This window comes from Macaca fascicularis, chromosome 10 (assembly GCF_037993035.2).
Source record: "Macaca fascicularis isolate 582-1 chromosome 10, T2T-MFA8v1.1".
In the NCBI taxonomy this organism is placed as follows: Eukaryota; Metazoa; Chordata; class Mammalia; order Primates; family Cercopithecidae; genus Macaca; species Macaca fascicularis.
In genome coordinates, this window is record NC_088384.1 from 36,838,199 (window position 1) to 36,865,668 (window position 27,470).

Sequence of the window (27,470 nt, forward strand, 5' to 3'; positions counted from 1 at the left end):
CAACACAAGGCAGTGCTAATGAGCATGTGAGTGATTGACATCGGGTACCCCAATCCTCTCCGGGAAGATTTGAATGCCATCTGGGCTGGGGCTGTTGGGAGTAGGGGTTGTGGCTGCCTTGGCTTGTCATGATGGCACCCACAGATGTGTCTGGCCTCTGTTGCTTCTCCAGCAGCTGGCTCTCCATGGCCTTGAGTCTGTAACACCATGTTTGCTACCTCATGCTGCTTATGTCTGAAAAAAGTATCCAGAAATGGTGCTGTTGGATGTGAGTGCTGTAAAGGGGGCATCACCTTTGTCCTGGGGGATTAGGAGCTGTCCGGATTCCTCCTGACCCCCTTCCAGAACAAGTGGGGCTGGTGCTGCCATTAATGATGCCCCCACAGAAGACGTGTTTGCACTGGCTGAACGAATATAGTGTGCAGAGACCTAAATGAAGACACTTGAATGGGGTGTGTGGACATCAGTTAGCAGCTGGGAAACAGGTGTCTGTCAGGCCTCTCATCCTCCAGCAAGTGTGGAATGTGCCCGTGCCCATGAGTGTATACATCTGGAGTGTATATATCTGGCTGCTCCTTTTGCTGCCACTATACCCAGGCCCCATCTGGCTTAAGTTCCAAGTTTTAAGTAAAAAAGATAAGAGGCTTTTCTGTGTCCTGGGATAGGAACCAGAGATCTGCATAGGACTAGGATTAGGTGCACATTCGTTTTCTGACAGGATGAGAGCTTGACGTGGTTGTATTAATCATGATAGCCTGTCCAGGTTGTAGTTCCAGGTGAGGGGGAGGGAGTGAGCAGTGGTGGTCCTGGAGACATCCACACGCCCAGCCCTGGCCTGCCTACCCTCAGGCACAGCAAAACACACTGCCACAGGCCCCGACTTCCTTCCCTACTCTCTGCACCCTAGATGGGAATATTTGGAGGCCACAGTCTGAATGCATTTTTCTCCCATTTTAACCCGAGCTGCCTAACACAGAGTGGGGGTAGCACGGGTGAAGGGCCTGGGGTAAAGCAGGGCTGGATCATGGATCCTGGGGGAAATTTAGAGATACAGAAGTGGTTGTCACCTCTCTGTGGAACCCAGCTCCATACCTGGTCCTTGCCACACAACCCCTTCTACAGAGAATAGCTCCGGAGAGTTTGGGAATCCATACGGTCCCTGGTGGCTCCCAGTCCCCCGCTGCCTGTGCTCCTTCCCTTACCTGCTGTCAGAGCCTAAACATGGAGGAGGAAGTCGCCACCATGTAAGCCTGAGGGAGCTGTGTCTGACTGGGCCTTCTGCCTGGGGTTTTGCAAACAGCTACTTATGAATATGGTTTGTCCAGATACCTTGTTTGAAAGGAAGTGAGCATGAGCTAGCGAGTGTAGCAACCCCACAGCTGATAAACAGCTTTGTCTTGGTTTTAAACCATCACTTCTTCATTTCACATTGGAATAAAATAAGTGAAACCTGTTACCCCAGCTCGCCCATGTGTTCTGTAACCTAGACTCATTTGGTTGTGAGGGCTGTTGTTAGGAATGTTATGAAAAGAAGAATATGTGTAAATTGGATCAAATGTAAAATTATGCTTATAATGTCACTTGAGTGGGAGGTAAGAGGGTAGAGTCACAGGCACTCAGCTGGGGTTTACCCAGCTGCCACTTACCAGGCTCATGAGAGTGTCACTGAACATCTAACTGCCTGGGCACCATGCCTTTTCACATCAGTTGAGGTAAGAGGATGGGGGGGGCACTCTCTTGAAGTCACACTGCACTGGGAGAATGGAGGAGAGTCTACGACGTACCATCCTAGGGTAGGTTTTAGAGTGAGCTGGACTCTGTTGGAGAGCTCATGAGATGGGAGGAAGGCGGTCCCCCAGGTGCACCTGACAGCCAGAGCCCATGAATTAAGGGTGTGTGTGTGGGGGGTGACCTGTCCCTATGAGAGGAGGAGTTTAAAGCTATTACAGCTGGTGGCTGCTGCTCAGTCATCCCTCTGCAGAGCAGGCAGGCCCTCTCCTGCATGTATATCTGAATGTCTTTTGGAGTGTTTAGAGAGTCCTCTATGTCTTAGAAATTTTGAAAAGGAAAACAAATTTCAATTCTAATGTTTATTAGTTTCCCTGAGCCAACTGGAAAAAAAAATGTCCTTCACCTCGAAGTTTTAAGTGACACCCAAGGGTAGCCACCAGTGTCTTGGCACTGAATCCTCATGCATGATTCCACTACCAGTTTGATTTGCAGCCTCATGGTTGTGTTGTACTAAATATTCTTTCTTCTGGACTTGTTTAGTGAACATGGTTCACATGGCTAACTCCAGTTCTTGAGATACAGGCACCACGTAAAACTGAGAATGGATTGGGGTTAGTTACCATTGTGCCTCCTCCTCACTTGAGAGGCCCATTTTTCCTGGTTGATTCATTAAGATTATTAGTGCCATCAGTCGCCTTTGGAAAACTGAAATGACAAGTGGCTGTGGTTTCATAAAGAAAATGAAGGCTTTAGATGTGAAACCCTCATTTTCTCTTCTCCTCATCTTAGGTGAAAGATTTTATTTTTAAAAAAATGGTACATAGTGGTATCCCAGCAGGTGTAGTGTGAGAACTGGTGTGTGCTAGGCTATGATTCCAGTGCGGATGGGCAGTTCTTCAAGATGGAAAACCAAGTCTCACTGAGTTGCTAGAACCACACTCACCTTTCTCCACATCCCCCACCATGGGCTTCTACTTTTCTCCCACACTTGAGTTTTTTTCACATTCATATTGTTTATACACACACACACACACACACACACACACACACACACACACACACATCTCACTCTGTCAGTGCAGTAGCTGAATCATGGGTCACTGCAGCCTCAAAGCAGCCTCTCTTAGGCTTGAGAGATCCTTTCATATCAGCCTCTCAAGTAGCTGGGACTACAGGCATTCAACACTACACCCAGTCAATTTTTGAAATTTCTTCTAGGGACTGAGCTTACTTATGTTGCCCAGACTCTTCTTGAACTCCTGGGATCAAGCGATCATCCCATCTTGGCCTCCCAAAGTGTTTAGATTACAGTTGTGAGTTACCAAACTCAGCCAAAAATAGTTTTTAAAGAACTGTTACAATGAAATTATGAGTTATGATTGCACCACTGCCCTCCAGCCTGGTCACCAGAGCAAGACCTTGTATCCAAAAACAAAACAAAAGAAAACAAGAAAAAAAAAACCTTATAACCAAATTAAACTTTGAAGATTGTGTCATCAGTGTCCCGCCCTGCCTTCCAAGCTGTCACTGTTAAATATAATGGTTATTGAGAATACGGTTAGATATTATTAAGAAATTTATATATGTTCTCCAGCTGGAAATAGGTATTCTGATGTGGCCCAAACATTTTCTCACTGCTACCTTCTGGGTCTAAACTAGCAAATCAAATCAGGACACCTGAGAGGACAGTGGCTGTTTTCAAATAGAGAAATACCCCCATTGATGACAGTAATCCAGTGATTTTCAAAAAGACAAGTCAGACTGAGATGCAACGCAGTCAGGGCACAATTACCCTGGATTAATCACTTCACAGAGTATGGTTGTAGAACATTTCTAAGATGAGTAAATTTGGGCAACGTAATTCTTGCTTATTTATTCCCAGCCCCTGCTGCCCACCTGATTCCTAATGGCCACCCCATGATGTGGTCAGCAGTGGGGTGCAGCATGGTGAGAAAGGGGCTCAGGGATGGGATGAGGGTCTTTCCTGCATTATCAAAACGCTTAAAAGTCGTTTAAAAGATGTCCAAATATTCTACTTCCTATCCTTAAATAGCTGCTAAGATGCATTACACAACAGACCCAGGTACGGGAAAGAACATGTGCATTTCAAGTCTCAACTCAATTCTTAATTAGCTGTGATACTCTGGGCATGTGACCCCAACTATTTGAGCCTGTTTTCCTGTCCACCCACGACAATCCTAAGCAACAAAACAAAGCTTGATGCATCATGCTACCAAACTTCAAACTACACTACAAGGTTACAGTAACCAAAACAGCACAAAATATGCTACCAGACTTCAAAGTATACGACAAGGCTACAGTAACCAAAATAGCATGGCACTGGTACCAAAGCAGATATATAGACCAATGGAACAGAACAGAGACCTCAGAAATAACACCACACATCTACAACCATCTGATCTTCGACAGACCTAACAAAAAGAAGCAATGGGGGAAAGGATTGCATATTTAACAAATGGTGCTGAAAAAACTCCTTGGCCATATGCAGAAAACAGAAACTGGATCCCTTCCTTACACCTTATACAAACATTATCTCAAGATGAATTGAAGTCTGAAATGTAAAACTCCAAACTATAAAAACGCTAGAAGAAAACCTAGGCAATACCATTCAGGATATAGGCATGAGCAAAGACTTCATGACTGAAATATCAAAAGCAATTGCAACAAAAGCCAAAATTGACAAATGAGATCCAGTTAAAGAGCTTCTGCACAGCAAAAGAAGCTATCATCAGAGTGAACAGGAAACCTACAGAATAAGAGAAAATTTTTGCAACCTATTCATTGGACAAAGGTCTAATATCCAGAATCTACAAGGAACGTAAACAAATTCCCAAGAAAAAAAAAAAACATCAAAAGTGGGTAAAGGATATGAACAGACTCTTCTCAAAAGAAGACACTGTGGCTGGGCATGGTGGCTCACACCTGTAATCCCAGCACTTTGGGACGTGGAGGCAGGTGGATCACGAGTTCAGGAGTTCCAGACCAGCCTGGCCAACATGGTGAAAGCCCGTCTCTACCAAAAACAAAAAATTAGCCGGGTGTGTTGGCAGGTGCCTGTAATCACAGCTTCTCGGGAGGCTGAGGGAGGAGAATGACGTGAACCTGGGAAGCAGATGTTGCAGTGAGCTAAGATCCTGCCACTGCACTCCAACCTAGGTGACAGAGCAAGACTTTGTCTCAAAAAGAAGAAGAAGAAGAATAGGAAGAGGAAAGGAGAAGAAAAACAAGAAGAAGCAGAAGCAGAAGAAGAAGAAGGAGGAGGAGGACGAGGAGGAGGAGGAGGAGGAGGAGGAGGAGGGGAGGAGGAGGAGGAGGAAGAAGAAATTTATGTGGCCAAGAAACAGAAATGGAAGTCAAAACCACAATGACGTACCATCTCAAGACAATTGGAATGGCAATTATTAAAAGGTCAGAAAACAACAGATGCTGGTGAGGCTGTGGAGAAATAGAAATGTTTTTACACTGCTGGAGGGAGTGTAAATTAGTTCAACCATTGTGGAAGACAGTGTGGTGATTCCTCAAGGATCTAGAACCAGAAATACCATTCGACCCAGCAATTCCATCACTGGGGTATACACTCAAAGGAATATAAATCATTCTACTGTAATGACACATGCACATGTATGTTTATTGCAGCACCGCTTACAGTAGCAAAGACTTGGAACCAACCCTAATGCCCATCAAAGATAGACTGGAAAAAGAAAATGTGGCACATATACACCATGGAATTCTATGCAGCCATAAAAAAGAATGAGTTTATGACCTTTGCAGGGAGGTGATTGAAGCTGGAAACCATTATCCTCAGCAAACTAACACAGGAACAGGAAACCAAACACCTTATGTTCTCACTCATATGTGGGAGTTGAACAATGAGAACACATGGACACAGGGAAGAAAACATCACACACTGGGTCCTGTTAGGGATTTGGGGTCAAGGGGAGAGAGAGCATTAGGACAAATACCTAATGCATGCGGGGCCTAAATCCTAGACCGCAGGTTGATAGGTGCAACAAACCACCATGGCACATGTAAAGCTATGTAACAAACCTGCACGTTTTGCACAGGTATCCCAGAACTTAAAGTAAAACAAAGAAACAAAAATACACTATCCTTGAGGGTGAGCGGGGGTAGAGGCAGGGGTGGGGCAGGGGTGAGTGGGTCCTGGTGTTTTATTCAATCAGTGGCGCTGGTGTGGGAACCGCCCAATCAGGTGCGCAGTTGGAGAGGAGAGGAGGGCGTCGCTTCTGGAGTTTGGCGGGGCCTTTGTCTCTCTCTGGTGCTGGCGCAGGAGCTTGGGTTCCGTCTCCACTCTTGAGCCTCCTGCACCTTGGGAGCCCCGGGAAACTCCCTCACAGTCCCTGTTGCCCTGTGTGCTGTGGATCCTTGGGGACGCATAGTTAAGTTGCCCGGACGTCCCGGAAGCTGGGAAATGGTGAGTATGCAGAGCTAGGCATCCCGAGAGGGGAAAGTGATCTGTGAAACCGGCGTTACTGGCCTCCCCACAGTCAGATCCGGGTCTCCGGCAGCTTAGCCCTCAGTCCGCTGTGGCTGCAAGATGGCCTCTGGGCCAGCAGCGGGGACCCCCGCGACCCGTCCCTCTTGTCCGGTCCAGTCTTTCGGCAGCGCCCTGCTCTGCGCCCACAGCCCTGAGAATTTCCCAGAGTGTTCAGGGATGCCAGGTGGGTCATCAGGGCCGCCGCTGGGTGTGTGCCTGGCAGGAGCTGCAGCCCATGAGGTCCCCAGTCTCTCTTGTTAAAACTTAACGGGAATCCGTGTTAAAACGTTAACCAGTTTATTTGAGCAAACAGCGATTGGTGAAATGGAAAGCACCCAGCCATGATTTGTGGTCCACCCAAGGGGCATGAAGGAAAGGCTTTTATAAGGTGCGTAAGAAAGCAACCCAAGTTCAAAAACTGGTTACAGTTATGTAGTCGCCCTATTTGAACTATCCAGATGGAAATTTCCTGGTGATATAATCAGAGGTTAATTGCAGGTGTATAATTGGTTAAGACTGCATTTTGTTTCAGCCTGAATAGTGATTTTTAAGAAAGGTATTTGAGTTAGGTTTTAGATTTTTTTTTTTAAACCTATGAACACAGGGCATTACAGCAACTTTAGTCTAATTTTCTGCTCTTTAATTATTTTAACACTCCAGAGGAGGTATGACTTTCCCCTGTGTTTTTCTAATATATGGTAAGCGGGACCTCTAATCGACCACCCTGATTTCCAGCTTAACTCAGGCTTGCTGTATAAGTTCCCACTTACTTTGTCACATTCTCAAATGCAACAAATGAGGCCAACTTCCCCTTGCCAATTTACAATGCTATCAACAATTTGTCCTTTATTGTATATTTCATTAAGGTTTTCTATTATTGGATTTCTTTCTACTTCTCCCTACAGTTCTGTCAATATTTGCTTTTTATATTTAGAAGCCTCACTTTTGGATGTATAAATATATATAGTAATATTCTCTTGACAAATTAACCTCTGTTATTATTATATGGTAAACTCATTTCATACTTGTGACAGATGTTGTTAGAAAGTCTATTTTGTCTAATTTAAGCTTAACTACCAATGCACTCCCTTGGTTATTATTTGCATGGAATATCGTTTTCTATCCTTCCACTTTTAGCCAATGCTCTTAATTCAGAAGTGAATCTCCTGTATGCAGCATATTATAGGGTTTAAAAGATTCATTCATCCACCCTGTCTGTTTTAGTCTCTTTTCTGCTGCAATAGCAGAATATCACAGACTGGTAATTAATAAACAATAGAAATTTATTTGAGTCATGATTCTGGAGGCTGGGAAGGCAAAAGAACATGACACTACTATGTATCGAAAGTCTTGTTGCTGGTTAATAACTTGGCTAAAGATGTCAGGGAGAGAGAGTTTTGTTTTGTTTTGTGTGTTTTTTTTTTTTTATAACAGACCCATTTTCGTTATAATTAGCCCATTCCCATTACAAGACCATTAATCCATTCATGAGGGCAAAGTGCTTATATTTTAATTAATTCTTAAGGGTTCCATCTCTTAATTCTATCACAATGGCTATTAAATTTTCTCCTAAATTTTGGAGATGACATTCAGTCTATAACAGTATCTGTTTAGTAGATAAATTAATCTTTTTATATGTAAAGTAGTGATAGGTAAGCGGTTACTATTGTATGTAGTTTTCTGTCCATTTTACATTTGCTTCTTATTTTGTTGTTCTGTCTTTCCTGTGGTATTGTTGATTTTTGTTGAGGCAAACTTATGCTTTCTTGCTCAGACTGAAGTGCAGTGGCACATCACAGCTTACTGTAGCCTCAACCTCCTCTGCTGGAGCAATCCTCCCACCTTAGCCACCCAAGTGGCTTGGACTACCGATGGGTACCACAACACCCAGCTAACTTTTTTTGTAGAAAAAAGGTTTCCTCATTTTACTCAGGTTGGTCTCAAACTCTGGAGCTTATGATTCTTCCACCTTGGCCTCCCAAAGTGTTGGAATTATAAGCAGGAGCCACCATATCCAATGTTTTGTTTTTATATGTTTTAATTCCTTTCTCTTTTTCTTTACTACATTTTTTTTTCTAGTGGTTATCATGAGACTTACATAAAACATCTTGTATTTTAACAGTCCAGTTTAAGATGATAACAATTTAAAGTATTCTGAATTTCAGTATGTATTTACCATTTTTAGTGATATGTATATTTTATTATTTTTCATATAGTTAGTTAGCATTTCATCATATCAATGTGAAGATTTCTTGCAGACCATGGCTAGAGAAATAAAGAATGTGTGTTTTGCCTGATTCAGGGACACAGAAACAACAAAGTTCTGCAAGCCTGTCACCGAAATCTCATGTGAGTATGAATTCTCTTGGGTTTTTGGCAGATTGTTGCAGTGGCCGGACCAAAGCCAAATAAGTTATAGCCAAGTCTAAAGTAAGATGTGGCAGTGTTCTGTTTTGAAGCCGGGACCATGATTGGCAAGTCTGCCACTTGGTCATAAGGAAGGAGACCACTACTACTCCTGCTGCCCTCCTCCCCCCACCTTGCCTAGTTCACAAGACAGGAGAAAAGAGAGAGAGAAACAAAAGTAACATAAATAGCCAGACAACCTTGGCACCACCACCCAGTCCTAGGAGTTAAACAAAGTAATAAGAATAACATCAACCCCTGGCCTAAACTACTTGTGTTATCTGTAAATTCCAGACACTGTATGAAAAAAGCATTGTAAAACTTTCTGTTCTGTTAGCTGATGCATGTACCCCCCAGTCACGTTTCCCACACTTGCTCAATTTATCACGACCCTTTCACGTGGACCCCTTAAAGTTGTAAGCCTTTAAAAAGGCCAAATATTTCTTTCATGGGGAGCTCAGCTCTTAAGATGTGAGTCTGCTGACACTCCCGGTTGAATAAAAAACCTCTTCCTTCTTTAATTCAGTGTCTGAGGAGTTTTGTCTGTGGCTTGTCCTGCTACATTTCTTGGTTCCCTGACCAGGAAGTGAGGTGATTAACAGATGGTCAAGGCAGCCCCTTAGGCAGCTTATGCCTGCCCTGTAGAACGTCCCTGTGGGGGACTCTGGCCAGCTTGAGTGATGCAGATCCTGAGAGCACTCCTGGGTAGGCATTTGCCCTGGTGGAACGTCTCCTCAGAGCAGTGTACAGCAGGCCCCCATGGAGGATCAACATAGTGGCTGAACACCGGGAAGGAACTGGCACTTTAAGTCCGGACATCTGAAACTTGGTAAGACTAGTCTTTAGAACTTGCCCACTCCATTTGAGTGGAAGTGTGGCCTGATCACCCATGGCATGCCTGTACCAGCACTTTGGTTTTTGTTTTTGACTTGAATTGATTGCTTGATACTTTGGTTTTAGTTTTTGACTTGACTTGAATTGTTTGATACTTTGGTTTTGGTTTTGACCTGGCTCTGATTTCTGGATAGTCTGATTTTGGTTTTGATTCTGGTTTGGTATAAACTGAAAATGTGTGTGTGCACCCTTTTTACCCATTCTTTGTTTTGTGGTGTGTGTGTGGTGTGAGCGTGGTGCTTTGTCTTGAGGAAACATAGGTCAGACACAAAGTAAGCCCACTCCACTAGGAACTATGTTGAAAAAATTCTAAGAAGAGATTTAATGGAGACTATGGGGTTACTATGACACCAGAAAAACTTAGAACTTTGTGTAAAATAGATTGGCCAACATTAGAAGTGGGTTGGCCATCAGTAGGAAGCCTGGTCAGGTTCCTTGTTCTAAGGTATGGCACAAGGTAACTGGTAAGTCAGGACACTCAGACCAGTTCCCATAGATAGACACTTGGTTACAACTGGTGCTAGAACCCCCACAGTGGCTAAGAGGGCGAGCAGCAGCAGTGCTAGTAGCAAAGGGACAGACAGCCAAGGAAGGATCTCGCTCCACTCATTGTGGGAAATCAACTCCTGAAGTTCTGTTTGACCCAACATCAGAAGATCCATTGCAGGAGATGGCACCATTGATCCCAGTGGTGCCTTCCCCTTACCAGGGAGAGAGGCTCCCCACTCTTGAGCCCACAGTGCTTGCGCCTCCACAAGACAAACATGTCCCTAGGCCACTCAGAGTAGACAAGAAAGCAGGTAAAGTCTCCGGAGAAAACCCTCCCTTGGCAGCTGGTTTATGGCACAAAACTGAGGTACAAATGCCCCTAAGAGTAACCAGTGTGCTTATTGTAAAGAAATGGGACATTGGAAGAACAAATGCCCTCAGCTAAAAGGAAAACAAGGAGACTCAGAGCAGGAGGCCCTAGACAAGGAGGAAGAGGCCCTGCTCAACCTGGCAGAAGGGTTATTGGACTGAGGGGGACCCGGCTCAAGTGCCCCCAAATAGCGTATGGTCAGGATGACAGTCGGAGATAAAGACATTGATTTCCTTGTAGATACTGGTGCTGAACATTCTGTAGTAACCACCCCAGTCGCCCCCGTATCCAAAAAGACTATTGACATAATTGGAGCCACGGAGGTTTCAGCAAAGCAAGCTTTCTGCTTGCCTCAGACTTACACTGTAGGAGGACATAAAGTGATTCACCAGTTTTTGTACATGCCTGACTGTCCCTTTCCCTTGTTGGGAAGGGACTTGCTTAGCAAGCTGAGAGCCACTATCTCTTTTACAGAGCATGGCTCTTTGCTGCTAAACTGACCTGTAACGGGAGTCATTATGACCCTTACGGTACCCTGAGAGGATGAATGGAGACTTTTCTTAACTGAGCTGAGCCAGGAGATAAGACCAGCTCTGGCTAAGTGGTGGCCAAAAGTGTGGGTGGAAGACAACCCCCCAGGGTTGGCAGTCAACCAAGTCCCCGTACTTATAGAAGTTAAGCCTGGGCACAGCTAGTTAGGCAAAAACAGTACTCAGTCCCCAGAGAAGCTCTTGAAGGTATCCAGGTCCATCTCAAGCACCTAAGAACTTTTGGAATTACAGTTTCTTGTCAGTCTCCATGGAATACTCCCCTCCTGCCAGTTCCCAAGCCAGGGACCAAGGACTACAGGCCAGTACAGGATTTGCACTTGGTTAATCAAGCTACAGTGACCTTACATCCAATAGTACCTAACCCGTACACATTGTTTGGGTTGCTGCCACCTGAGGACACCTGGTTCACCTGCTTGGACCTGAAAGACATTTTCTTTAGCATCAGATTAGTCCCTGAGAGCCAGAAGCTGTTTGCCTTTCAGTGGGAAGATCCAGAATCAGGTGTCATTACTCAGTACACTTGGACCTGGCTTCCCCAAGGGTTCAAGAACTCCCCCATCATCTTCGGGGAGGCATTGTCTCGAGATCTCCGGAAGTTTCTCACCAGAGACCTAGGCTGCGTGTTGCTCCAGTACGTTGATGACCTTCTGCTGGGACACCCCATGGCGGTCGGGTGTGCCAAGGGAACAGATGCCCTACTCTGGCACCTGGAGTACTGTGGGTATAAAGTGTCCAAGAAAAAAGCTCAGATCTGCTGACAGCAGGTACATTACCTGGGATTTACTATCCAACAGGGGGAGCGCAGCCTGGGATCAGAAGGAAAGCAGGTCATTGGCAATCTACCGTAGCCTAAGAGCAGAAGGCAAGTGAGAAAATTCTTAGGAGCTGTGGGATTTTGCAGACTGTGGATCCCAAACTTTGCAATATTAGCCAAGCCTTTGTATGAGGTCACAAAGGGGGGGACCGGGAACCTTTTGAATGGGGATCCCAACAACAGCAAGCTTTTCATGAATTAAAGGAAAAACTTGTGTCAGCCCCAGCCTTGGTGCTACCCGATCTGACAAAACCTTTTACATTGTATATGTCAGAGAGAAAAAAGATGGCAGTTGGAGTTTTAACCCAAACTGTGGGTCCATGGCTGAGGCCGGTGGCCTACCTCTCTAAACACCTAGAAGGGGTTTCTAAAGGATGGCCCCCACGTTTGAGGGCCTTGGCAGCAACTGCCCTACTAGTACAAGAAGCAGATAAGCTGACTCTTGGGCAAAACTTGAACATAAAGACCCCCCATGCTGTAGTGACTTTAATGAATACTAAAGGACATCATTGGTTAACTAATGCTAGACTCACCAAGTACCAAAGTTTGCTCTGTGAAAATCCCCATATAACTATTGAAGTTTGTAACACCCTGAACCCACCACCTTGCTCCCAGTATCAGAGAGCCCTGTCAAGCATGATTGTGTAGAACTGTTGGACTCAGTTTACTCTAGCAGGCCTGACCTCTGGGACCAGGGTTGGACATCAGTAAACTGGAAAAGAGCAAAAAGAAAAAGACTACCATTAAGTGTAAAAAAAAAGAGAAATTAGTCATGTGAGAAGACGTGGATGTGGATGTAAATGTAAAAGAAGTCAAGTTAGGCAAGGATTCAAGAGCCGGACAAGGCTAGAGAGAGATTAATGTGCGAGATGCAAAAGGAAAGGACACTAAAAAGGTAAATGTTCAAAGAGGCCATCGGCCAAGGGCTGCCGCACCTTGTAGGAACCAAATACTAATCTGATCAGACTGACAGGAGCTGAAGAATATAAAGACTAGGGCGGACTAAGCACCTTTTCATTAGGCTCCCAGGAGCCCATGGTCATATTAAAAGTTAAAAGCAGCAAGATTCTGCCATATCTGGATTCCAGTAACTCACTGAAGGCTAAGCCACTAAATAGAGTTACAAAGGGGGAATGGGGAGGAAAACCCCCTCTAAGTAACTTAAACAGTAAGAAAAGCCATACCTTGTGAAACCTTGCTTATAGAATTTACAGAACTGCCCCATGCTGGAGACTATTGTACATGCTAGTGCTTGTTTGCTCATTTAAGATAAAATTAAGTTTTTGCCTATGGTCCTCCTCTGAGTCAGGTGCACCCCCACCAAACAAACTAGGTATTTGCCGTATAAAATTTTGTTTGGTTGGCCACCCCCAAATCGTAGGTCAAATTAAAGGTGACTGCCAGAAACTAAAGAAATTAACCTTAAAAAAGCAAATGCAGGCTTTAAAAGTAGCCATACAAAGTGTTCATAATAAAATAAATGAAAATGCCTATAAGTCTGACACCCCTTTAAATCTAGTGACTCTGTTTAAAGTAAAATCTAATTTTTCTATGACCCATATAGGATGGGCCCTATACTGTAACCTTGTCCACTGCCACTGCTGTTAAAGTTGCAGGTGTTGTGTCTTGGATCCACCACAGTCAACTAACACTGGCAGCTCAGGAGAAGTGGACAAGCTAGCAGGACACAGATTATCCAACCCAGCTGATCCTGAGATGAGACCAAGCTACTGCTGACGACGACAGCCCTGCTCTGGTCACTCAGGAGGCTGACAAGTCTATGCACGGCTGAAGCTTGAGGAAACAACAAGCACTGCTCTAGTCACGCACTGGCAGCTGACTAGTCTACACACGGCCGAAGCTTGAGGACTCATCAAGCAAGTAAATGTAGTTAAAAATCTTAAGACGAATAGTTTTCCTGTAATACTGTTTTCCTATTGTTCTGTCACTGTATTCAACCTTTTTCCTAGGTAAGGACCTCTTTTGTCCTTGCTGTACATTGTTTTGTTGTTGTTACCCCTCCATAACCATGCTAGAAGAAACACCTATATGAGGTGTCCCCACTGTACACATACTACTTAGGAAACCCAAACTCGGCCAGCCCAGCAACAATTCCGGGTCTTACAGTCATTCTTTAAACATATAAACCAGAAGTTACCAGAACCTCTTCCTTTAGAGGTTCCTTAGTAGAACCTGTTTCTTTAGTAAAAGCAGAAAAAAAGCCTATTTTCTCAGTTGGCTGAAAACATTGCTGGCAGCCTAGACGTTTCTTCATGTTAAGCTTATTAAAAGGCTAACACAAGAGACCAATGGCCTTGAGAAGCAAAAGAGTGAATGCGTCAAGATAACTTTAACTCTTCCCCCAAACAGATGCCTCAAGTTCAAGCATCTGGCTCTGAAAAACTTCTGTTATTAAAATATACTGTGTTACTCGCTAAAAAGCTTTTAAGACCCAGTGACAAAACTAACCTGCTTAGGACATGACAAAGTTGATACATGTGCCTGTACAGGTTTAACACAGGTTTGATCCTAGGTCTTCATTTAGAAAACAGTTTCCAGCTATAAAAATTTAACACCCTCATTATACGTATGTTACTGGTAATAGAAAGTTACTTGCTGCTCCCCTGTGTATTACACTTGTTCCTTCAAATGATAAAAGGTTTTATAGCTACCATGGTTCATCAGAAAACTTCAGCATAAGTATATTACAGAAACCACTATTGTTCTGTCTTGCAAAGAGACTCAGAAAGTAAAAATAAAAGTGAGAACTGCCACCAATTAGTGAAAATTCTCAAAGTGGGGGATAAGGAAGGAGACCACTACTACTCCTGCTGCCCTCCTCCCCCCACCTTGCCTAGTTCACAAGACAGGAGAAAAGAGAGAGAGAAACAAAAGTAACATAAATATCCAGACAACCTTGGCACCACCACCCAGTCCTAGGAGTTAAACAAAGTAATAAGAATAACATCAACCCCTGGCCTAAACTACTTGTGTTATCTGTAAATTCCAGACACTGTATGAAAAAAGCATTGTAAAACTTTCTGTTCTGTTAGCTGATGCATGTAGCCCCCAAGTCACGTTTCCCACACTTGCTTTATTTATCACGACCCTTTCACGTGGACCCCTTAAAGTTGTAAGCCTTTAAAAAGGCCAAATATTTCTTTCTCGGAGAGCTCAGCTCTTAAGACGTGAGTCTGCCGAGGCTCCCGGCTGAATAAAAAACCTCTTCCTTCTTTAATACGGTGTCTGAGGAGTTTTGTCTGCGGCTCGTCCTGCTACAGTCAAGTGCTTACCCTCTGAAGATGTCTTCCTTGGTCTTTGCCTCCATCTGGGTGTCACAAACTCTGAACTGGATCCCAAGGTTTTCATAAATGCACTTATGTTTGCTGTGGCTGTCGCATTATGTTGTGTGGGATGTGCATGCAGGACCTCCCATTCTGTCCTCTTGCTTATGTTACTCTCCTTTATGTTTCACTTTCTGAAATGCATGTCAAGCTTGTGATTTTTAGATTCAAAAGTTGTAAAATAAATTGTTCAAATTTACACATTATGTAAGTTGTAAATAAAATTTCTTGTAGGTGCTACATATTTATTAAAATTTTTCGTTGTAATTTTAAGCCCACTGTAGGCAGAAAGGAATCATTAAAATTTATATTCTTTTTTTAGTCTGTATCTAAATGATGTTATATTTTAATTCCAAATATTTACTTTATACCTCAGTAATGCTCGTTTTTTGCAAAATTTATGTTGTTCTTTTAATTGAAAATATAAAACTTTTTAGCTCCTGAAAGCTATATTATAGTCATATAGTTTTATTACATTTTGTGGTAAGAATAGTAGCAACATATTGAGAACATAATAAAATTCACCTGTCTTTTTAGTGCTTATTTATTAAAATCTTCTCATTAGAACCTGTTGTTAATGATTGTAATATATTTTCTGTATAATTGTACTGCAATTTATTAAATGCCAATGACTTGAAATGTCTGCTTTTCATGAGTACACACAGTTAATAGCTGTAGATATCTAAAGAATTACTTTTCATTGTATATCTATGCTGTATTCAGGATTTTATGCATTAAAGTCTCCTCTTATTTTCAATTCTGTGTTATTTTGTTTCTTTTCTGGAGGGGGTATGTTTTCTCAGATCGGTGAATTGTATTTTTGCTTTTAAAGCTTGATATTATGAGTTGAATGATAATTTTTAACTCGGTACACTTTACAACAATGTGATGTTTAATTTATATGTGAATTAACCATGTATGTTGCTTATAGACATATCTATGTGTTTTTCAACTATGTAAGTATGACATCTTTTTTTCCTTTTTTTTTTTTTCAGTTTTGGATAGTCTTTTTGTAGTTGAAAGATAATTTTGAAACAGAGTCAAAAGAACAGAAATCATTTATCTGTTCTCTTGTAGGGCAGGGAGACAACCTGAGCCTTGGGGAGATGCAGAAATGATCCATCTCTGGCACTTGGCTGGAGGTAAGTAAGCATAGCCTTTGGGCCACAAGACTTGATGACTTGAGTACTGGCCTGGACATAAGTCTCCATCTTCCCTGAAATGTCAACTTTTGTCTGCAACAACTGGCTGGAGAAATATTTCAGAAAGATGTGTGACTGGAACACCAAAAGGCATACCCTTCCTTTCTCCTTGGCATAGGCCTTGCAACACTGAGGAAAGACCAGATTTGCAATGGAGTGTTCAATAGTCTTCATCCCTTTGGAACTCAGTGGCTCGTAGGGTGACAGGAGAGGAGACAAGCTAACTTGAGAAAAGTCTTGGTCTTGCCGTTTCTCCCCCACTGAAACACTCTACATGTGGGGCCACAGTTCATGGCAAAACAGGCATGCTTTCTTTCTCTCTCTCACACACACATCTCGGGAACCCAACAATTTGTTGGCAGGTAGCTCTGGGCATCCTTGGTCTGGCATTCACCCACTCAGCATCTAAGCTGTCCTAAAGCTCTTTTCAATCACTTCTCATTCTTTCCATGCCCATGAGGCTAGGTGCTCCATCTTCCACTCTGTCAGGCTGATCATAAAGGCATAGGGTGTGAAAGTCCCCCATTGTGATGGTCACTGCTGGGAAGCAGGGAAGGCTTAGGGCCCACTGCTGTACAAGGCTAATGTAGATGCTCTCTGCTCCACTCACCTCCTCAAAGATTGATGACAGGTTCAGCAGTTGATATCAGTCGTGTTATCAAACCAGGACTGCACAGGCACTGCATTCTCTGGGTGGAAGATGTAAGAAGCAGGAGAGTTGTCCAGGATGGGAGTTTTCTTCAGGTCCCTCCCCAGTTGGCTGAGGTCCTTGACATAGCAGCCCTGGTGGAACAAACACGACTCATGGGATAGGCAGCCCCAGAACACCCCACACCAGTCCAGCGGACCTGTCACAGGATCTGCATTCTTATCCAGGTTGGAATGAAGAGAACACATTTAAAGAGTTCCTCCATTCATCTCAGGAACTTACCCATCTAAGGAACTTACCCACATAAGGCCTCTTCAGCACGTGGATATGGTGAGTGGTCCCCTCAATCTCTACAGGCACTAGGGAGTCAGCATTGCTGATTGGCTTAAAGGAGCTATGCACAAGGGTTTCATCCAGGTCAGTGACCATACAGATCCTTCCTTGATCTTCCTCTGTCACCTTGGGAGCAGGTAAGTTCCTGGGATCTGATATAACTGATACTGGAGACCCTGGAGATGATCTGATTTAGCAGTGGTGTTGGCTTCCTCCTTATGTGTGGAGAGCTCAGTCAGGGAACTTGACTGGCCAACATGCTGGGTGCAAGAAAGGGGCCTTGTAAGATGTGACAAACATGAAGGCTCTTAGGAGAGGACTTTGGAAACCAGGCCTTGCTTGGTAAGGACCAGGGCATCTTCCCTACATGCCTAGGTGATGATGGAGCCATGTTCCATCTAACAATCCTGATGGCTGCGCTGACTGGGTGGGGAAGACTGGTGGGCACACTGTCTGGGCTGGGCTGGGGGACATGGGCCAGGGCCTGCTTTAGTTCCCAAGAGTCTGACTTCCACCGCTGTTCACATTCCCCCTCTCATTTCCATCACTGGCCAGGAAGGGAGGCGGCCTGTACGGAGTGGCTTCCCAGGGTGCCCCCAGCCCTGATTCCCCCAGTGGCAGCTTCTGGATCCTCAGTTTTGGTCTAACATAGAGAATACACCAGATAGGCATTTTTTTTCAACTTTTATTTGAAGTTTAGGGGTCCATGTGCAGGATATGCAGATTTCTTACATAGATAAACGTGTGCTATTGTGGTTTACTGCACAGATCATCTCATCACCCTGGTACCAAGCCCAGCATCCACAGCTATTCTTCCTGATGCTCACCCTCCCCTCCTCCATGCCATGAAACAGATGCCCAGTGTGTGTTGTTCTTCCTGATGTGTCCCTGTGTTCTCACTGACCTCCTTCCACTAATAAGTGAGAATAATAAGTGGTTTTTTTGTTTGTTTGTTTGTTTTTCTGTTCCTGCATTACTTTTCTGAGAGTAATGGATTCAAACTCCAACCATGTCCCTGAAGGAGACATCATCTCATTATATTTTATGGGTTCATAGTGTTCCGTGGTGTATATGTACCACATTTTCTTTTTCCAGTCTATCATTGATGGGCATGTAGATTGATTACCTGACATTGCTATTGTAAATAGTGCTGCAGTGAATATGTGTGTACATGTATTTTTTAAAATAGAATGATTTATATTCCTTTGGGTGTATACCCAGTAATAGTACTGCTGGGTCAAATTGTATTTCTGCTTCTAGGTCTTTGAGGAATCTCCACACTCTCTTCCACAATGCTTGAAATAATTTACTCTCCCACCAACAGTGTAAAAGTGTTACCTTTTCTCCACAACCTCACCAGCATCTGTTGTTTTGGACTTTTTATTAATAGCCATTGTAATTGGTGTGAGATGGCATCTCATTGTGGTTTTGATTTGTATTTATCCAATTATCAGTGATGTTGAGCTTTTCATGTTTGTCGGGCACATGTATGTTTTCTTTTGAGATATGTCTTTTCATATCCTTTTTAATGGGGTTGTTTTTCTCTTGTAAATTTTGTTTAAGTCCCTTGTAGATTTTGGATATTAGACATTTGTCAGATGGATAGGTTGCAAAATTTTTCTCCCATTCTCTATGTTGTTAGCTTTGATGATAGTTTATTTGGCTCTTCAGAAGCTCTTTAGTTTAATTAGACCTGATTTGTCTGTTTTTCCTTTTGTTGCTATTTCGTTTGGCATTTTTGTTATAAAATCTTTACCCATGTCTATATCCTGAATGGTATCATCTAGATTTTCTCTTCTAGGGTTTTTGTAGTTTTGAGTTCTACATTTAAGTCTTTAATCCATCTCGACTTAATTTTTATATATAGTGTTAGGAAGGGTTCCAGTTTTAATTCTCTGCATATGGATAGCCAGTTCTCCTAGCACCATTTATTGAATAGGGAGCCCTTTCCCTAATTCTTTGTTTTTGTTGACTTTGTCAAAGATCAGATTGTTGCAGGTTTGTGGCTCTATTTTGTTTCATTTGTCTATCTGTCTGTTTCTATACCAGTACCATGCTGTTTTGGTTACTGTACTCTTCTAGTATAGTTTGAAGTTAGGTAGAGTGATGATTCCAGCTTTTTTTTTTTTTTTTTTTTTTTTCCTTAGGGTTGGCTTGGCTATTTGGGCTCTGTTTTGGTTCCATATGAATTTTAAAAGTTTTTTTTTCCCTAATTCTGTAAAGAATGTCAATAGTAATTTAATGGGAATAGCACTGAATCTATAAATTACTTTGGGCAATATGGTCGTTTTCATGATACTGATTCTTCCTGTCCGTGAGCATGGAATGTTTCTCCATTAGTTTTGTGCCCACTCTGATTTCTCTGAGCAATTGTTTGTAGTTCTCCTTGAAGAGGTCCTTCACTTTCCTTCTTAGCTGTGTTCCTAGGTATTTTATTCTCTCTGCAGTAATTGTGAATGAAAGTTCATTCATGATTTGGCTCCCTGCTTGCCTGTTGTTTGTGTATAGGAATGCTAGCTACTTTTACACATTGATTTTATATCCTGAGATTTTGCTGATGTTGCTTATCAGCTTAAGAAGCTTGTGGGCTGAGACAATGAAATTTTCTAAATATAGGATCAGGTCACCTGCAAACAAAGATAACTTGACTTCCTCTCTTTCTATTTGAATACTCTTTATTTCTTTTTCCTAATTTTCCTGGCCAAGGCATCTGATACGATTTTGAACAGGAGTGGTGAGAAAGGGCATCCTTTTCTTTTGCCAGTTTTCAGGGGGAACGCTTCCAGCTTTTGCATATTCAGTATGATGTTGGCTGTGGGTTTGTTGTATATGGCTCTTATTATTTTGAGGTATGTTTCTTCAGTTCCTAGTTTATTGAGAATTTTAAACCTGAAGGAATGTTGAATTTTATTGAATGCTTTTTCTGCATCTATTGAGATAATCTTGTGGTTTTTGTATTTAGTTCTCTTTATGTGATAAATCACATTTATTGATTTGCGTGTGTTGCACCTACCTTGCATCCTGGGCACAAAGCCAACTCGATTGTGGTGGATGCACTTTTTAATGTGCTGCTATAGTTGATTTGCCAGTATTATATTGAGGATTTTTGCACAGTATTCATCAAGGATATAGGCACGATGCTTTGTTGCTATTGTTGTTGTTGTATCTGTGCTAGGTTTTGGTATCAGGATGACGCTGGCCTGATAGAATGAGTTAGAGAGAACTTCTTTGTCTTCAATATTTTTTAGATAGTTTTAGGAGAAAGGATACCATCTCCTCTTTGTAACTCTGGTCAAATTCAGCTGCAAATCCATCTAGTCATGGGCTTTTTTTTTGGTTGGTAGGCTATTTATTACTGCCTCAATTTCAGAACACATTAATGATCTATTCAGGGTTCAGTCTTGGGGAGGATTTATTTTGCAAGGAAACTGTCTATTTCTTCTAGATTTTCTAGTTTATGTGCATAGAGGTGTTTCTAGTATTCTCTGATGGTTGTTCATATTTCTGTGGGATCAGTGATATCTCCCTTATTATTTCTAATTGAGTTTGATTCTTCTCTCTTTTCTTATTTATTTGCCTATATAGTTTTCCATCTATTTTATTTTATTTTATTTTTCAAAAAACCACCTACTGGATTGGTTGACTTTTTTTTTTTTTTTTTGGAAGAGTTTTCAGTGCCTCTATCTCCTTCAACTCAACTCTGATCTTGGTTATTTCTTGTTTTCTGCTTGCTTTCAGGTTCATTTTCTCTTCGTTTTCTAGTTCTTTTAATTGAGATGTTAGGCTGTTAACTTTAGATCTTTCTAGTTTTTTTTTTTTTCCTTTCATCAGAGTCTCACTCTGTCACCAAGGCTGGAGTACAGTGGCATGACCTCGACTCACTGCAACCTCCACCTCTTGGTTTTAAGTGATTTCTGCTGTCTCAGCCTCCCGAGTAGCTGGGATTACAGATGTACATCACCACACCCAATTAATTGTTGTATTTCCTGTAGAGATGGGGTTTTGCTATGTTGGCCAGGCTGGTCTTGAACACCTGGCCTTGAGTGATTTGCCTGCCCCAGTCTCCCAAAGTGCTATAATTACAGCCATGAGCCACCATGCCCAGCCCTTTCTAACTTTTTGATGTGGATATTAGTGCTATAAATTTCCCTCTTTTCTTGGTTTCTAGTGGTTATTCTGTCTAAGTGAGTAGTCCAGGAAATAATCTTAAATTCACAATCTACTTATAGTTTAAATCTATATAATTATGTGAGAAGAACTTTTTGTTATTTAAAGGTGATGTTTGAAAGATTTTGTAACTGTGCATTTTAGGTAGTCTTAAATTTCTAATTGTAGTTAAAAACATGTCATTGTCATGTCTAACATTTTAAGTATATGGTTTAGAAGTGGTAAGTATAGTTCTATTGTTTTGCAATAGGTTTCAGATAATTTTTGTCTCACTAAAGCAAAAGTGAATACTCATTACTTTTGAAGGAACTTAGTTAACTTGCCTTAGGTACATAGCAAGAGAAGGGTCCATGGAAAGTCCCTGGCCCTTGGGTCAGTGCCTCATCCCTGCATAACATTAAAAAAAAAAAAAAAAGCCTGGAAAAAATCAAGCAGCAGGCACTAACAAGGGAACTAGTACATGGTGTTGTGCTTGAAGTCATGCCCACGGCTGCACAGATAGAAAAACCTCTGGCCCATTTGGTTAAAAACTTGCACAAACCTCCAGCTCACTCAGATAAAGTAACAAAATCAACCTGGCATAGAAATGCCTTTGAGCAGGCACAGCAGCTCATGCCTGTAATCCCTGCAATTTTGGAGGCAGAGGTGGGTGGATCACCTGAGGTCAGGAGTATGAGACCAGCATGACCAACATGGGGAAACCCTGTCTCTACCAAAAATACAAAATTAGCCAGGTATGATGCTGCATGCCTGTAATCCCAGCTACTTGGAAGGCTGAGGAAGGAGAATCGCTTGAACCCATGAGGCGGAGGTTTCTGTGAGCTGAGATCACACCATTACACTCCAGCCTGGGCAACAGGAACAAAACTACATCCCCCCCCCCAAAAAAAAAAGAAAAGAAAAGAAAAAAAGAAATGCCTTTGTCCTTTGTACAGTCAGTGGGCTCCCAGGCAATAGTTTCTTCTCCTTTTGTGGGCATGGCCACAGTGGGCTCTGAAGCATTCCGGTCAACACTCTCCTTTATTTGGACTGTAAGTCTGACCTCTGTGAATATTAACTTCAGCCTCTGATTGCTCCCGGGCCAAGCTCCTGGGCCAAGTTTTCACCTTAGCTTCTGATAAGTCCTGGGTCAAGCTAAGCAGAATCTATGAATCATCCCTTCAGCTCCTGATTGATCCCAGGCCAAAGTCCTGGGCCAAGCTGAGCCACTTGTTTTTCAAGACAGCCTGTGAACTAGGCACTTTCCCTTCCCTTCCCTTCCCAGTCCATAAAAACCCTGGACCCCAGCCTTATAGAGGGTACCCCGTTCAGACATCTATCTCTGCTGTCAAAGAACTTTCTTTTCTTGCTTATTAAACTTTCACTCTAACCTCACCTTCGTATTCACGCTCCCTAATCTCCTTAGAGGTAGAACAAAGGACTCTGGGTATTATCTCAGATGAGAGACTGTGACATCTTGGTGCACTGCTGAGACTACAACACGTGGTTTCTATGAGTTTGACTAAATATTTTACATAAGTGTAATTATGCAGTCTTCCTTTTTGAGTGTCTTATTTTACGTTAAGAATGTTTTCAAGATTTGTCCTTAGTGTAGTACTTTTCAAGATTTCCTTATTTTTAAGACTGAATGCTATCCCAGTGCAGATAAGTGCACTGTTTTTTGAATCTACTCATTCTTAAAGGCACATTTGCTTCCAGGTAGTAAGTTTGTGAGTAATACTACAATGTACATAAATGTGCAAATATCTATTCCATGTTCTGCTTTGCCTGTTTGGGATATTTTTGACACACTGATTCAGTACCATGTGTATTCCCTTGCTTTTGTTGTCTGATCCATTGATATTACCTCCCCCAAATTATTGTCAAGACCAATTGTCATGAAGCTTCACCCTTCTGTATTGTGCTAGGAAGTTTACAGCTACAGGTTTTACATTATAGTCTTCATTCATTTTCTAAAATTGACACGTGCAATTGTACATATTTTGGGGAAACAATTATATATATATATGTTGTATAATGATAAAAATCAGAGTGCTTAGTATATTTATTGCCTCATGCATTTGTTATTTTTGTGGTGAGAACATTCAAAAGCTTCTTCTCTAGCTATTTTATTTTATCTTTATTTGTTAATTTTTTTTAGAAACAGGATCTTGCTCTAATACCCAGACTGGAGTGCAGTGGTGCAATCATAGCTCACTGTAACCTCAAACCATCTTTGAACCTTAGCTTCCTAATTAACTGAGACTGCAGGAACCTGCCACCATGCCTGGGTAATGTTTTTATTTTTCATAGAGATGGGGTTGCACTTTGTTGTCCAGGCTGGTCTTGAACCTCTGCCTTCAAGTGATTCTCCTACCTCAGTCTCCCAAAAGGTATGAATTGCAGGAATGTGCCACCATAACTGGTCCCTTTTAGCTATTTTGTAATATGCAACACTTTTCATTAATTATTATTACTCTACTGTGTAATAGAAAACAAAAACTTATTTCTCCTATGTAATTGTAACCCAATACCTGTTAAACAGCCTTTCCCCATCCTTCTGCTTCAGTCTCTAGTAACCCCTGTTGTATTCTTTGCTTATATCAACCCTTTTTTTCAGACTCCTCAAATGAGTGAGATAATAAGATCATAAAGTATTTGTGTTTCTCTATGTGGCTTATTTTACTTAACATGATATCCTCAAGGTTCATCCATGCTGTTTTAACTGACAGAATTTTATCCTTTCTTATGGCTGAATATTCACTGTATATATATATAGCACATTTTCTTTATCCATTTATCTGTTGCTGTACATTTCAATTGATTCCATATGTCAGCTACTATAAATAGTTCTGTAATAAACATGGGAATGCAAATACCTTTTTGACACAGTGATATCCTTTCTTTTGGATATACACCCAAGAGTAAAATTACTGGATCATATAATAGATATATCTTTAATTTATTTCAGAAACTTCCATATTGTTTTCTATAATGGCCATACTAACTTACAATTCCACCAACAATGTATACGTCCACTCTTTTTTTATATCCTCACTACTACTTGTTTTATTTATTTATTTATTTGTTTTTATTACACCCATTCTAATGGGAGTGAGGTGGTACCCCATTGTGGTGTGGATTAACATTTCCTTGATTATTAGTAACGTAGAGCCTCTTTTTATGTTGCAGTTAGCCATTTTTGCGTCTCTTTTTGACAAACATCATTAAGATTTTTTGCATATTTTTAATTAGATTATGTGTGTTTTATTTTGAGATTTTGAAGTTTCTTATATATTCTGAATATTAGCCTTTTGTCAGATGTATAGCCTGAAAACATTTCCTTTCATCACCTAAGTTGTCTCTTCAATCTTTTAGTTGTTTTTTTAATATGAAAAAGTATTTAAGTTTGACATAATGTTGTTTGCTTATTCTTGATTTTGTTGCCTATGTTTTGAAGCCTTATTTTAATAATCCTTTCCCAGTCCAATGTTATCAAGCATTTTTTCTACATTTTTCTCTAAGAGTTTCATAATTTGTGGTATTACATTTAAGTCTTTAGTTTTAGTTGATCTTCATATATGGCAAGGCACAAGGGTCTAGTATTATTTTTCTGCATATAAATATTTAAATGGCCCTGTAACATTTATTGAAGAGATTAGCTTTTCCTTAAAGTGTATTCTTGGTACTTTTGTTGAAAATCAATTGGCTTTAGGTGCATAAATCAACTCTGGGCTTATTGGGCACATTAGTCTACGTGTTTGTTTTTATACCAGTACAGTGCTGTTTTGGTTACTATAGCTTTACAGCAAGTTTTTAAGTTTGATAAAGTGATGCCTTCAACTTTGCTTATTTTGCTGAAAGTTCCTTTGTCTAGTCACAGTTTTTTGTGGATCCACATAAGTATAGAATATTTTTTCTATTTCTGTGAAAAATTGTCATTGGTATTTTGATAAAAATCATGTTAAGTCCATAGATCACTCTGTGTAGCTGTATTCACAGTGTTCTTCCAGTCTATAAACAAAATATTTTTTATTTATTCATTTGTATTTTATACTTTTTATCCACATTTTGTAGTTTTCAGTGTAGAGATCTTTTACCTTTTTAGTTAAGTTTGTTGCTAGGTGTATTAGGGTTCCCTAGAGAAACAGAACTAATAGGAGAATATATATATACACACATATGTAAATGGGAGTTTATTAAGTTTTAATTTACAGATCACAAGATGCCACAATAGGCTGTCTGCAAATTTGAGGAGAAAGGAGAGCCAGTCCACATCCCAAAGCTGAAAAACTTGGAATCTGATGTTTGAGGGCAGGAAGCGTCCAGAACGGGAGAAAGATGTAGCCTGGGAGCCTAGGCCAGTCTCTCCTTTTCATGTTTTTCTGCCTGCTTTCTATTCACTAGCAGCTCATTAGACGGTGCCCACCCAATTAAGAGTGAGTCTCCCTTTCTCAGCCCACTGACTCAAATGTTAATCTCCTTTGGCAACACCCACACAGACACACCCAGGATCAATGCTTTCTATCCTCCAATCCAATCAAGTTGACACCCAGTATTAACCACTACATTAGGTATTTTAATTTTTGTAGCTTTTGCATATGCAGAAGAAGCATTGGATGAAAATCAACATTATGATGAAAACTCTCAACAAGTTAGGAATAGAAGGTATGTGCCTCAACACAATAAAGGCCATTTATGACAAAGCAATGCTAACATTATACTGAGTAAGGAAAAGCTGAAAGCTTTCTCTCTGAGATCTGGAACAAGACAAAGCATCCCCACTTTCATCCTTCTTACTCAATGTAGGAAGTCCTAGCAAAGGAAAATAGGCAAGAGGAAGAAATAAAAGCTATACTAATTGGAAAGGAGGAAGTCAAATGGTCTTTGATTTTGGACAAAATAATCTTATATGTGAAAAACTCTAAACACTACAGCAAAAACTATTAGAACTACTAAACGAATTCAGTAAAGTTGTAGAAAATCAACAAAGTAGTAGCTTTCTGTATGCTAATAGCAAACTATCTGAAAAATAAAATTTAAAATTCCATTTTAATAACAACCAAAAATTAGTTCATTTTGAGTTTATTTATTTATTTGAGGTGGAGTCTCACTCTGTCTCCAGGCTGGAGCTCAGTGGTGTGATCTCGGTTCACTGAAACTCTTGCCTCCTGGGTTCCAGAGATTCTCCTGCCTCAGCCTCCTGAGTATCTGGAACTACAGGTGCATGCCACCACCCCCAACCCCAACTAATTTTTTGTGTGTGTATTTTTAGTAGAGACATGGTTTCACCATGTTGGCCAGGATGGTCTTGATCTCCTGACTTTGTGATTCACTTGCCCTAGCCTCCCAAAGTGTTGGGATTACAGGTGTGAGCCACCACACCTGATTAGTAGTTGTTGAAGCTGGATAACAGATCTACTATACTATTTTATTTTTATATGTTAAAAATAGTTTTTTTGTTAAAACTTGCATAAATAGACAAAATTTGTCTGTAATGTTAACTTGATTACCTTTGAAAAGGGAGAGAGGGAGTAAGTTATTTTCTTGGTATGAGTAAAGCTAGTTTAATTTCTCAGTTGTTAAAGTTAATGCTCTGTTATAATCCATCAAGTCTTACATGAATGTTTCTGTGTGCATTTCTGTATGTATGTTGCATATCAATAAACAATTAAATATTTTATATTTGCTCAGAAATTTTAACTCAGCGTCTCAGTAGAAAATATTTTATATGCATTTGAAAGATAATTTGTAACTAGTTCACCAAAAGGTCCTGGTTTAAAGAAGTGGTTTTTGGGCTTGGCCACACACTGTAATCAAATGAAGAACTTTAAACACTATTGCTGTCTGGGTTTCACTCCAGAGATTTTGATTTTATTGCTGTGCTGCAACTTGGGTTTGAAGAATGCTTAAAGCCCCTTCCCAGGTGATTCTAATATGCTGCCAGGGTTCAGAAGCACTGGTTCAGGATGAGGAATGCATTAGCTGTTTGTGATTTTCATGTCTGTTGCAGGGATTTGACCCA

The 27,470-nt window shown here is 41.3% G+C and overlaps 2 pseudogenes; one reads left to right on the plus strand and one right to left on the minus strand.

Moving 5' to 3' along the window:
• Window positions 1–6,011: 6,011 nt before the first annotated feature.
• Window positions 6,012–27,470, plus strand: part of LOC102128825 (keratin, type II cytoskeletal 8 pseudogene) — a 28,180-nt pseudogene continuing 6,721 nt past the window's right edge.
• LOC123567085 (carboxy-terminal domain RNA polymerase II polypeptide A small phosphatase 2 pseudogene) lies at window positions 16,719–17,830 on the minus strand (annotated as a pseudogene).